We start from the raw sequence: 12,277 nt of genomic DNA, 5'->3' as shown, positions 1-12,277 counted from the left end.
CTACCAGTTAGTTCCTCACTGTTATGTATAGAACAGCTACATAGAACAGCTACATAGAACAGCTACATAGAACAGCTACATAGAACAGCTACATAGAACTCACCACAATTGAAGCGCATGGTCGCTTGAAGCGCACTTTAGCCACTATGGGTGGTGATACGATCAGCAATTGAAGCGCAATGAAGATACTTTGTTATTGATAACAGAAGCATTAATAATAGCTCAGTATACTAAGAAACAGTTTAGTAGTGTGGCATAAATACTTGACTGTTCTAATATAAGAATTAAGGGTAGAGTGATCACTCTAATAGAACTGATGACTGTTCTATTAGAGTATTGCAATCTTTTAGTGTTAAAAAATTTCAGTATCCCTTGATTTTTTCTGGGTCACACACACTCAAGCACCTGTAATATTAATAATGTAGTCGGTTCACGTTCACCTGAGCCCTCGTTCCTTGTTAATAACTCTTGTTACATAGGCCAACTGCCCAAACATTTAGTAGCACTGTGAAGCCCTTTAAATGCCGGAACTGGTAATCAAAAGATAGCACTTTGATACTGACAGAGTTATGAGGCTTTAAAAATATCCCATACATTTAGTGTGGATGATTCAGGTGTGTATACATGTTTACAACATGAAAACATGCTTGTTCCAGTACAAAACCATTGGAAGTGAACACATGTTCACCTCTTTGATATTACTATATTTAGCGGAAGCTCATAGTCCTCATAAACTACTGGGGTTCCAGGTTTCCATGTGGGCAGGTGACCAGATACTAAGGTTGACTTTAGGAATTCCATTAGTATCAGTAAATTTATCATATTTTCATCACAATCCCAATGCATATGAAAAGATTTTGAATTTATAATACTTTTAATTACTACCAAGAAGTATGTACCCCCAAAAATACATCAAACACACAAAAAGGTGCAAAATGACCGTGATTTTAGACAAGTTGTAAAATGCTAGCAAGATTGAGAAGTGATAACCAATTAATACAGACTGTTAGTTATTCGCATGCCTTTCGGAAACACTCCATATGAATTTCATGGTTGTAGCTAGCAGTAGATACTCTACTTTTCCACGATTTCCACCACTGATTTATAAATGTGCAATGTATCGTGGGATTCACCCGTTACCAACACTATGGGAATTTACCCTAAACTAATCAGATTAATGACCTAATACAGACAGTACTAAGGTATATATTGATTATTACGTAGGAATTGGACTAGGACAGGTTTCCTTTACTCTGCCCTTTCAGTTTATATACAGAAATTACAGCCGAATCATCCTGAAAGCCATGGTGTAAGTTGATACATTTAGGAAGCTTTGTTCTGAATTATTAAAGGCTCTATCAATATGATTTGTTTCCTAGGGTTCATTTTAATGTGTTTTGAGTCGATCAGTGTGTGTAAAAATACAGAATTCCGCTAACTTTAGTAAATTATATTAGTTTCGTAATTCCAAGGACTACTTTTGATATGGGCTATTTTGATATGTAATTGTACTATTACATACACAGTTGATTGGAGCCATCTAAAGTCACTAAGGGGATCTGTACCCAGTCCTGTTACTTCATACCGGAATATTTACGCTATACAATATAAGTTTGCTGTAAATACATAGTAGATTCTCCACCCAAGGATATACTGTTAAACTAAACAAATAACTTAGTACCTTTAATAGTGAAGGTGAAGGCTACTGTGCCGTCGTGCCGTTAGACGACCCAACCAACGGCTGAATCACCACCTTCTATAGAGTCAAACGTTTCCTGAAATTGTGTTGTATATAGACAGAAAAAAAGAGTTTCTTCTTCGTGAACGCCCTCCAAGATACTCACCTGCTTGCCTGCACGAATATTTAGAATACATGTACTAGCTGCCACAATAATTTGCATATTAGTGCAGGCCCAGCTGGGCATGAGACTAGTAGTGTGACTGTGATGGCTGCGAGCAAATTTAAATAACTGTTAAGCTCTCTGCCATCCCCATGCTCTCTGTTACATTAGCTACTTGTAAGAATCTATGGGCCTGGCCAACTAACTTTTACCTTATAAAAATTATTTTAAGTTACACGTACAAGCTGAACAAATTGATGTTGCAATACTTCTATAAACCAGGTGCCATGCAGTAACTCATCTGGAAGTAACCATTACTATAGACGGTATTCCAAATGATGTCACATGAATTTTCTATTTGGAGGACTCTTATATTTTCGAGTATTATGACCATTGGTGATCGAGATTTCGAAGGTTGATATTGAGGCTAACAAACAAGATATCGAGGCGAAACTACCAGGTTTGGTTATTACAGCAAAGAAACAATAGTATTTCTTATAAACTTGGAAAACCAGCTGAAAAATTCTAACCCGGCGTTAGAGAATAGATTTTATATCCTTGTAACTGTACCTGTTAGTTTTAGGTCAATACCTTCTTCCAGGATTGAATAGTGATTTGAATCTTTTAAAGCCCCATTGGGACTCTCACTCGAAATTATTAGAATACCCCAAATATCCGAGGCCATTTTATTTTGTGATGTCATTTGGAATACGGTCTATTGTGCAATATTGCATAATTCATTGTAATTCTCAGATTTCGTATTTCATGATTTTTTTGTAATTCTTGAATTACGTTACTATGCACTGCAAAGGAAGCACTTGTTAAAAAAACTGCTTTTAACAACATATTACGCACAGAAGTATCTTCTAAACTGTTTTATAGTTTGACTATAGTGTTTTTTCCCACAAATTCTCTCGACAAAGCCTCGAAGTTGCTCGTTCAAGTATGTCAGGGATATGCCTCCTTTCCAACTTGAAGGAATAGGCTATTCCTGGTAGTCTACAAAGCCTGCACTGTTGTTTCTCAATTGTTAAACGTCTGAAAAACCCAAAGGGAAGGTAATTCACAAAGTCTAAGGAGAGTCGCCACACCCTTATTTCAGACCGCCGAAAAGAAACCACCTCAGAGCAAAGTTTACCAGTGCGTAAGTTAATACAGACTTCATTTCGCTTTTATTTCTTACGTAAAAGCTGTTTTTACCATTAACAATTTTGCTCACGTGGATGCGTACAGACAAACATAGATAGGTAGATAGATAGGTACACACACACACACACACACACACACACACACACACACACACACACACACACACACACACACACACACACACACTTTTGTGAAAACAATGTTAGTAAACCACGCGCACCCACAACCAGCCTTCAGCCGGCTGTGGGTGCACGCCTGGTTTTAAAAAGTGGACAATGTAAAATGTGGTAGTTGTAATGAGTCTCCTGAGATAGTAGCTACCCTTCTGCTATAACTGCAAGAGTTCCTGTGTCAGCAAGTCTCACAAGAGGAAGGAATTGAAATTGCCAGTGCCTTTGAGAAACCAGACAACATCTAGAATAAAAATTACATTCCAAGTGTTGATGTGCCAATACGACTGTGACCTCATACTAAACACAAAGCTAGAACTTTAGTAAAAGTATTATTTTTTGACTAGGGAAGGCAAACAGAGTTACAATACCCCCTCCCGGGGATAGTTTACACAACAGAAGATACTTGTGGTTAATGGCTATCAAGAATTCGAACGTTTTTGGGACCAAAGAACAGTGAAGATGGTCAAGCCAATAAATTGCTATTCACAAGAATGTGCATGTATGTGTGTTGTAAATAAAATAGTGTTTCATAGTTGTGTGTTGGTATTCAGGATTGGTGAAAGGTCACCAGAAGAGGTCATTGTGAAGAGCTCTGATGTCACTAAGTACTGTACTGATTGGTAAAGTTATTTAGTACCAAAAAATGCAGTTCGATAATATACCCAGGAGGATTTCTATGGGATCAGGAAATCCCTTTTAGTAGAGCGGCTAAATGAAAAAATCATTCACTTTTGATAAAAGCACCAAACTTGGTACAAATTTACTTGATTTATACTATTTCATGTTAGATACGGTGCCATTAAAATTACCAATCATATCATGCTTAAAGAATGTGACAAATAAAACCAATAGAAAATGTATTAATGAAGCCATAAAAGTACTCAAAAGAAAAACTGTGAAACTTTGAAGACAAACAAAGGATGATCATATCAACAAAAACCGATCTCATTAGCTTGCAATTTTAAGAAACACAGAGGATCAAGGTATATGAAGCCATACAAATGTGACATGTTATTTCTATTGGATTGTGCCTGTACTTTTTATACTGAAATATTGGGTAAGTGTATATATTTTTACCACATTTTGAATTTTCTGATTGTACTAGTAAATTTGAAATACATTCATGAAAACAAAGATTTTGGATGCACTTGTGTGGTTTCCAGACCCGCTAGAAAAATTAGTGGGCTTACAACCTAGTTTACAACTTTCCAAACATAACTTTCACAGAACATTTAGTGCTTTTATCAAAAAGTGAACGATTTCATCAAAATTTGTTGCTTAGCTGCTCTACTATTCGGATTACACACTATACATGAAACATTGAAAGACGAAACTCCAGAATGTAGAATATATTATGAAACAAGATACAGCTTAAACTTTAGTTTCACTGTAAGTTTCTCACACAATACACTTGTAGGATCACCAATAATTCTGGTGAAAAGATTGAGAATGCAACCGTCACTTAACTGTAGTAGAAACTCTCTTTCAAAATTCCTGTGTACACCTCTGATATACTGTACGAAGGACCATGCAACTACTATCAGTACATACCTTAAATCACAGTAAGTTTACAAGATCAAGACACACGGTAGTGTGTCGTGCGGCCCAAGAAGCCGGCGCGTAACACCCGTGAGTATATTGACAGGAAGAAAGAAAACGCAATTTTCGCACCTCCGTAGCTCTGTGCTTCCTTGATGAAACAAGACGATTTTTGCTGTGGACATGCCCCCCAACTGCAGCACTCTACATTCCAAATTTGAGCGAAATCGCTTCGCGCGTTCCCGAGATATGCGACTTCAAAAATTGGCTGAGTTTCTTCGTTTTTTTTTTCTTCTTCTTCTTCTTCTTCTTCTTCTTATTTTTCTTTTTCTTGTCGCACACTTACAAAAACTGCTATAAAACTCGAACGCGTTATCCGATTGCCTTGAAATTTGGCACACAGAAGGGGGGTATAAAGGCGCATCTCGGTACCAACTTTGGCTGGAATACCATAAACAGACAAAGAGTTATGAGCGATTATGCACGAAAAATAACACCAATATGTTGTCACGCCTACAGGGTAAACCGCGTATGGGAAGAAGCTGAAAATCGGTGGGTGAATAGGTTAACTATTGAACCTCAAACCTTTTGTGGTTTGAAAGAAATCGAGCTAAAAACCAGGAAGATACAGCGAAAAAATCAACAGTGTGTAACAATTACGCAATCGAGATTAGCTAATTTTTAATATTTTTATTTTATTATTATTATTATTATTATGCTTGCCACGCCTACCAGGTAAACCGCTTGGGGTAATGCTTTCAAAATCGCTGTACAGATGGAGTTATCATCTTAGAAAGGCTCTTCAATGGTGTAGAAGAATCAGACTTAAATCCACGGAGTTATAACACGAAATCCAACTTGGTGTAGCAAGTGCGAAATCGAGATACTCTAATAGAGCAGTCATCCTAATAGAGCAGTCACCCTGAACAGAATTAAAGAGATCAGTTAGAAATAAGTAACCTGTATAGAGATCAGCTACAAACAAATCACCCTGTAGAGAGTTCAGCTACAAACAATTCACCCTGTTAAAACATCAGTTAGAAGAAGATTTCTTGTAGAGAGTTCAAATACAAACAAATCACCCTGTTGAAAGATCAGCTAGAAGATGTCACCTTGTAGATAGTTCAGTTACAAAGAAACCACCGTGTAGAGAATTCAGCTACAAACTAGTGACCCTGTAGATACATCAGCTAGAAGAAGTTACCTTGTAGAGAGTTCAGCTACAAAGAAACCATTCTGTAAAGAGCTCAGCTGCAAACAAATCACCTATACAGAATTCAGCTACAAACAAATCACCCTGTAGAGAGATCAGCTAGAAGAAGTTACCTTGTAGATAGTTCAGCTACAAACAAATCATCCTGTAGAGAGATCAGCTAGAAGAAGTTACCTTGTAGATAGTTCAGCTACAAACAATTCACCCTGTACAGAGCTCAGTTAAAAGAGGTTTCCTTGTAAAAAGTTCAGCTACAAACAAATCACCCTGTAGAGAGATAAGTAAGAAGAAGTTACCTTGTAGATCGTTCTGCTACAAACAATTCACCCTGTAAAGAGATCAGCTAGAAGAAGTTACCTTGTAGAGAGTTCAGCTACAAAGAAACCATCATGTAGAGAATTCAGCCGCAAACAAATCATGTATAGAGAGTTCAGCTACAAACAAATCTCCCTGTAGAGAGATCAGCTAGAAGAAGTTTCCTTGTAGAGAGTTCTGCTACAAACAAATCACCCCGTAGAAAGATCAGCTAGAAGAAATCACCTCATAGAGAGTTCAGCTTCAAAGAAACACTCATGTGAGAGTTCAGGTACAAACAAATTGTCCTGTAGAGAGATCAGCTAGAAGAAGTTACCTTGTAGAGAGTTCAGCTACAAAGAAACCATCATGTAGATAGTTCAGGTACAAACAAATCACCCTGTAGAAAGATCAGCTATAGAAGAAATCACCTTGTAGAGAGTTCAGCTACAAAGAATCTATCGTGTAGAGAGTTTAACTACAAACAAATCACCCTGTAGAAAGATCAGCTATAGAAGAAATCACCTTGTAGAGAGTTCAGCTACAAAGAAACCATCATGTAGAGAGTTCAGCTACAAACAAATCGGCCTGTAGAGAGATCAGCTAGAAGAAATTACCTTGTAGAGAGTTCAGCTACAAAGAAACAATCATGTAGAGAGTTCAGCTGCAAACAAATCACCTGTAGAGAGTTCAGCTAGAAACAAGTCACCCTGTAGAGAGATCAGCTAGAAACAAGTCACCTTGTAGAGAGTTCAGCTAGAAGAAGTAACATTGTAGAGCTACAAAGAAGCTACCATGTAGAGTTCAGCTGCAAACAAATCACCCTGTAGAGAACTCAGCTACAAACAAATCGCCCTGTAGAAAGATTAGCTAGAAGAAGTTACTTTATAGGGAGTTCAGCTATGAACAGATCACCCTGTAGAGAGTTCAGCTACAAACAAATCACCCTGTAGAGAGTTAAGTTACAAAGAAACCACCATGTAGAGAGTTCAGCTGCAAAAAAAATCAATCACTCTGTAGAGAGTTCAGCTAGAAGAAGTCACCTTGTAGAGAGTTAAGCTGCAAATAAATCACCCTGTAGAGAATTCAGCTACAAACAAATCACCCTGTAGAAAGATCAGCTAGAAGAAGTTACCTTGTAGAGAGTTCAGCTACAAAGAAACCACCATGTAGAGAGTTCAGCTGCAAACAAATCACCTGTAGAGAATTCAGCTAGAAACAAGTCACCCTGTAGAGAGATCAGCTAGAAACAAGTCACCCTGTAGAGAGTTCAGCTAGAAGAAGTCACATTGTAGAGAGTTCAGCTACAAAGAAACTACCACGTAGAGAATCCAGCTGCAAACAAATCATCCTGTAGAGAGTTCAGCTAGAAGAAGTCACCTTTTAGAGAGTTCAGCTACAAAGCAACCACCATGTAAAGAGTTCAGCTGCAAAAAACTCAATCACCTTGTAGAAAGATCGGCTAGAAGAAGTTACCTTGTAGAGAGTTCAGCTACAAAGAAACCACCATGTAGAGAGTTCAGCTGCAAACAAATCACCTGTAGAGAGTTCAGCTAGAAACAAGTCACCCTGTAGAGAGTTCAGCTAGAAGAAGTCACATTGTAGAGAGTTCAGCTACAATGAAACTCCCATGTAGAGAGTTCAGCTGCAAACAAATCACCCTGTAGAGAACTCAGCTACAAACAAATATGCAGTGAAAAAGATCAGCTAGAAGAAGTTACCTTGTAGAGAGTTCAGCTACAACGAAACCACCATGTAGAGAGTTCACAAACAAATCACCTGTAGAGAGTTCAGCTAGAAACAAGTCACCCTGTAGAGAGATCAGCTAGAAACAAGTCACCTTGTAGAGAGTTCAGCTAGAAGAAGTCACATTGTAGAGAGTTCAGCTACAAAGAAACCACCATTTAGAGAGTTCAGCTGCAAACAAATCACCCAGTAGAAAGTTCAGCTATGAACAGATCACCCTGTTGAGAGTTCAGTTAGAAACAAGGAATCCTGTAGAGAAATCACCTAGAAGTATCGCCTTGTAGAGTTCAGCTACAAACAAATCACCTGTAGAGAGTTCAGCTACAAACAAATCACCCTGTAGAGAGATCAGCTAGAAGAAGTTACCTTGTAGGGATTTCAGCTACAAACAAATCACCCTGTAGAGAGTTCAGCTACAAAGAAACTATTCTGTAAAGAGCTCAGCTGCAAACAAATCACTTGTACAGAATTCAGCTACAAACAAATCGCCCTGTAGAGAGATCAGCTAGAAGAAATTACCTTGTAGATAGTTCAGCTACAAACAAATCACCCTGTAGAAAGATCAGTTAGAAGAACTTACCTTGGAGAAAGTTCAGCTACAAAGAAACCATTTTGTAAAGAGCTCAGCTGCAAACAAATCACCTGTACAGAATTCAACTACGAACAAATCACCCTGTAGAGATCAGCTATAAGAAGTTACCTTGTAGATAGTTCAGCTACAAACAAATCTCCCTGTAGAGAGATCAGCTAGAAGAAATTACCTTGTAGAGAGTTCAGCTACAAAGAAACCACCATGTAGAGAGTTCAGCTGCAAAGAAATCACCCTGTAGAAAATTCTGCCAGAAACAAATTGCCCTGTAGAAAGATCAGTTAGAAGAAGTTACCTTTTAGAGAGTTCAGCTACAAAGAAACCATTCTGTAAAGAGCTCAGCTGCAAACAAATCACCTATACAGAATTCAGCTACAAACACATCACCCTGTAGAGAGATCAGCTAGAAGAAGTTACCTTGTAGATCGTTCAGCTACAAACAATTCACCCTGTAGAGAGAGCAATTAGAAGAAGTCACCTTGTAGAGTGTTCAGTTACAAAGAAACCACCATGGAGATTTCTGTAATCAATATATGTGACCGGATTTGCGAAAAGGGGTCTTCCACACACATCCAATTCCGTAAATGTTGGAGACCATAACTCAGTGTTCAAGTAACATAATTATTAACCTGAACATTTCACCATGTATTCAGCTATAGTGGTGCTCACCACTGCCCAAATATCAAGGCAATAGCTCTTTCCAATCTGAAGTTATCAATTGTCAAAGTTGGCAAATTGGACCCCTTTTCGCAAATCCGGTCACATATGTATTATACAGTATATATAATTTGTACATTTACTGATAAAATATTTAAAGTACATCTACTTCATCTTTTCTTCTTCCTGTAGTAAAGAAAAAAACATAGGTTAAAAAAGTCCCAAAGCTGGCCATAGGCCGGCTTTGGGGTATACAAATACAAAAAGAAATGAAATCTAATCCAAAACAGCCAAGCTGTAAAAAAAGTGTGCGGCCCTCAGAAAGGCTATGGTGAAAAAAGATGTGAAATTCAAGGTGGCGGCCAAGAAATGGCTGTGATGGTAGGTTAGTGGTAAAAATTTTAATAATGACAATTCAGGTGAATTTTTGTGCCGCTTCACAAAAATTCACCTGAATTGTCATTATTAAAATTTTTACCACTAACCTACCATCACAGCCATTTCTTGGCCGCCACCTTGAATTTCACATCTTTTTTCACCATAGCCTTTCTGAGGGCCGCACACTTTTTTTACAGCTTGGCTGTTTTGGATTAGATAGTCATAACAAGCTCCTAAACTACTAATGAGATACATAGTTCTATCATGTGTACATTATATGAAACACAATTCATTATATTTAATACATGTTTGGTAAACATGTTGTGTGTGGGTAACATAGGAATGTATTATAGAGATATTATAAATTTTGTGGATTTATAGGTTACTTGGCAGCGAGTGAAAATTTATTCATGACTTCCTCTGTCAAATATGGTTTACAATTGACCTAAAGTGATATAACAAAAATTAAATTTTCTGGTGTACAAATCATTGGTGAAAGATTCAGTGGTGACTGAATTAAGCCATACTACTATCTGAAGGGTCAGGCTGGAGTAGAATGAGTTGTGTACAAGTGAAAATGAGAACAAGACAAGGAGGTGTAACTAAGTTTTCATTTCTAGCTTCTATGTTATTCATGCAGTAGCATTAGACTAGTGAAATAAGCTGCAGGAACAGCAGCGTAACGTATTATTATCTAGCTAGGTACATTTATGCACTTTTAAAGCAATTTTTAAACTAAGTGTACGTAGAGTACTAGTCCACTAAGGATGAACTCGCATTTTGTGCTAGTTAGTTGCATGGGGTGAAATGTGTGGGCGAGTGTGCCCACCCATCCCTGAAGGGCTGGCTACACCACTGCATTAGATGTTGCTACATATAGCAGAGAACACAAGTGGAGTAAAGATTCCATGTTCAACATTACGGATCCTTTCCTAATACTGATGCTTTATAAAAAAATTTTTAATAGCAGGAGGAAAGTGACTGATTAAAATGACTCTTTGCCAGGGAATTGAAAACTCTTGCATTGAAAAAGGCTAGTTGATGTGATGTATTCCAGTATCCTTTAGCAGAGATATCCAACCTTGCTTGATCAGCTGTATGGTGCACCAGAGTTTTGCCTAAAAGTGGTTGAAGGTGCGGTTCAATCTGGACATAGAACAGATTTGAGACAATAGATTAGCTGTTCACATCACGTAGTTCATTCTACCTTATAGTGGGAAAGCCACCAAAGGACAGTTCAGTGAATGATCAATAGAGAAAGGCTTTCCAAGGTGGGAGACGAGGTGATCTCCAGTCATACTAGAAAGTAATGGCATCACAAAAAGCTCCCTAATGTAGAGCATACCCATGCTTCTGAATTGGCATTGCTGAAAGCCAGGAAGATGCTCCCTTCTCCCAGAAATGTCAACACATTTCTTCAAAGCAGCAGAGAGTTGTTGGTAAATATTATCAAAATGATCTCCCGATTAGAATGATGCACAGCTGATTTAGTTTTAAACATTTGATCATGGACATCCAAATCTGTAGCAGATGATCTACCGGTCAAGATGGAAACAAGTGGAGTAGTGACCATTAAAGAGTTGGCATACTGGGATTCAGTAGCTTTAAATGGTTCAACAATACCAAGCCCTTCTTCTCATATAGACAAGCTCAGCAATTCTTTAATCAAGTCATTATACTGTGGTAGCTCTGTAGCTAAGGACACGAAGGAAGGTGGTATTAATAAAATGATCCGGTGATTTGAAAATATGGGCATACTTCCTACTTTGACAAACGTGTTCATTTATTACACTAGAGAGGGAATGGAGGATGAATCTGGCGCGCATTAGCTACACTAATGATTGGTAGCTACACTAATGATTGGTAGCTACACTAATGATTGGTAGCTACACTAATGATTGGTAGCTATCTACTGTAACAGGGACTGATCCAGAGGGGGTGGATGGGGTGGCTAGCCACCCACCATGCATGGCCTTGCAGCCACTCAGATTTGCATTATTTAATAATGCCAAATATTACTGATCATGAACACTCTTTCGTTATATCAATATAAACTAAATCCCTGCATTGCATCAGATTCCAATGCTAGCTGGCTATAACCTTACAGTAGATGGTAGCAGTATAGCTACATGAATTTATCTATGCCGGATCATGGGCAGTATTAACTATCACCAGGCAGAGGACTTCTTGAAGGAAATAATATTATGGGGTCTGCTTTAGGATTGAGTCAATTTTACTTTTATGTCTGCAGCAATTCACCCTAAAATGTGGAATAATGCGACTGCCTCAAACTTTTAAGTTGGCTAAGTAGTGAAAAACATACTGAGAATATTATAGCTGTAACCTTTAAGGTTATGTTTCTTCTTGTGGGGCATGTCATTAGTAGGAGATGATAGTTCACATTTAGTTATTCAATGGAGTAAATCTAAACTATCATCTCCTACATATCACACATGACAGAGGAATGTGCAGTATGTGCACAGGTGTTACAGATGTATTACACTTTGTCTTAACCATACATAACATTAGGCTAGGCAAACTTGATTACTAGTTTCTCATCCACAAAAATCAGTTCAGATTTCCATGTGGGTGGGAGGTCATTTTCATTATTCATTAGTAAAGACAATACTCCAAATCAAGCTGTCTGTTATAAAGGTTAACTAAAACCTTTAAGAACTATTACTTACGTATTAGCTAC

This window comes from Dysidea avara, chromosome 1, assembly GCF_963678975.1.
Source record: "Dysidea avara chromosome 1, odDysAvar1.4, whole genome shotgun sequence".
Taxonomy (NCBI): domain Eukaryota; kingdom Metazoa; phylum Porifera; class Demospongiae; order Dictyoceratida; family Dysideidae; genus Dysidea; species Dysidea avara.
The sequence above is the reverse complement of the archived record's forward strand: the minus strand, read 5'-3'. Positions refer to the sequence as shown.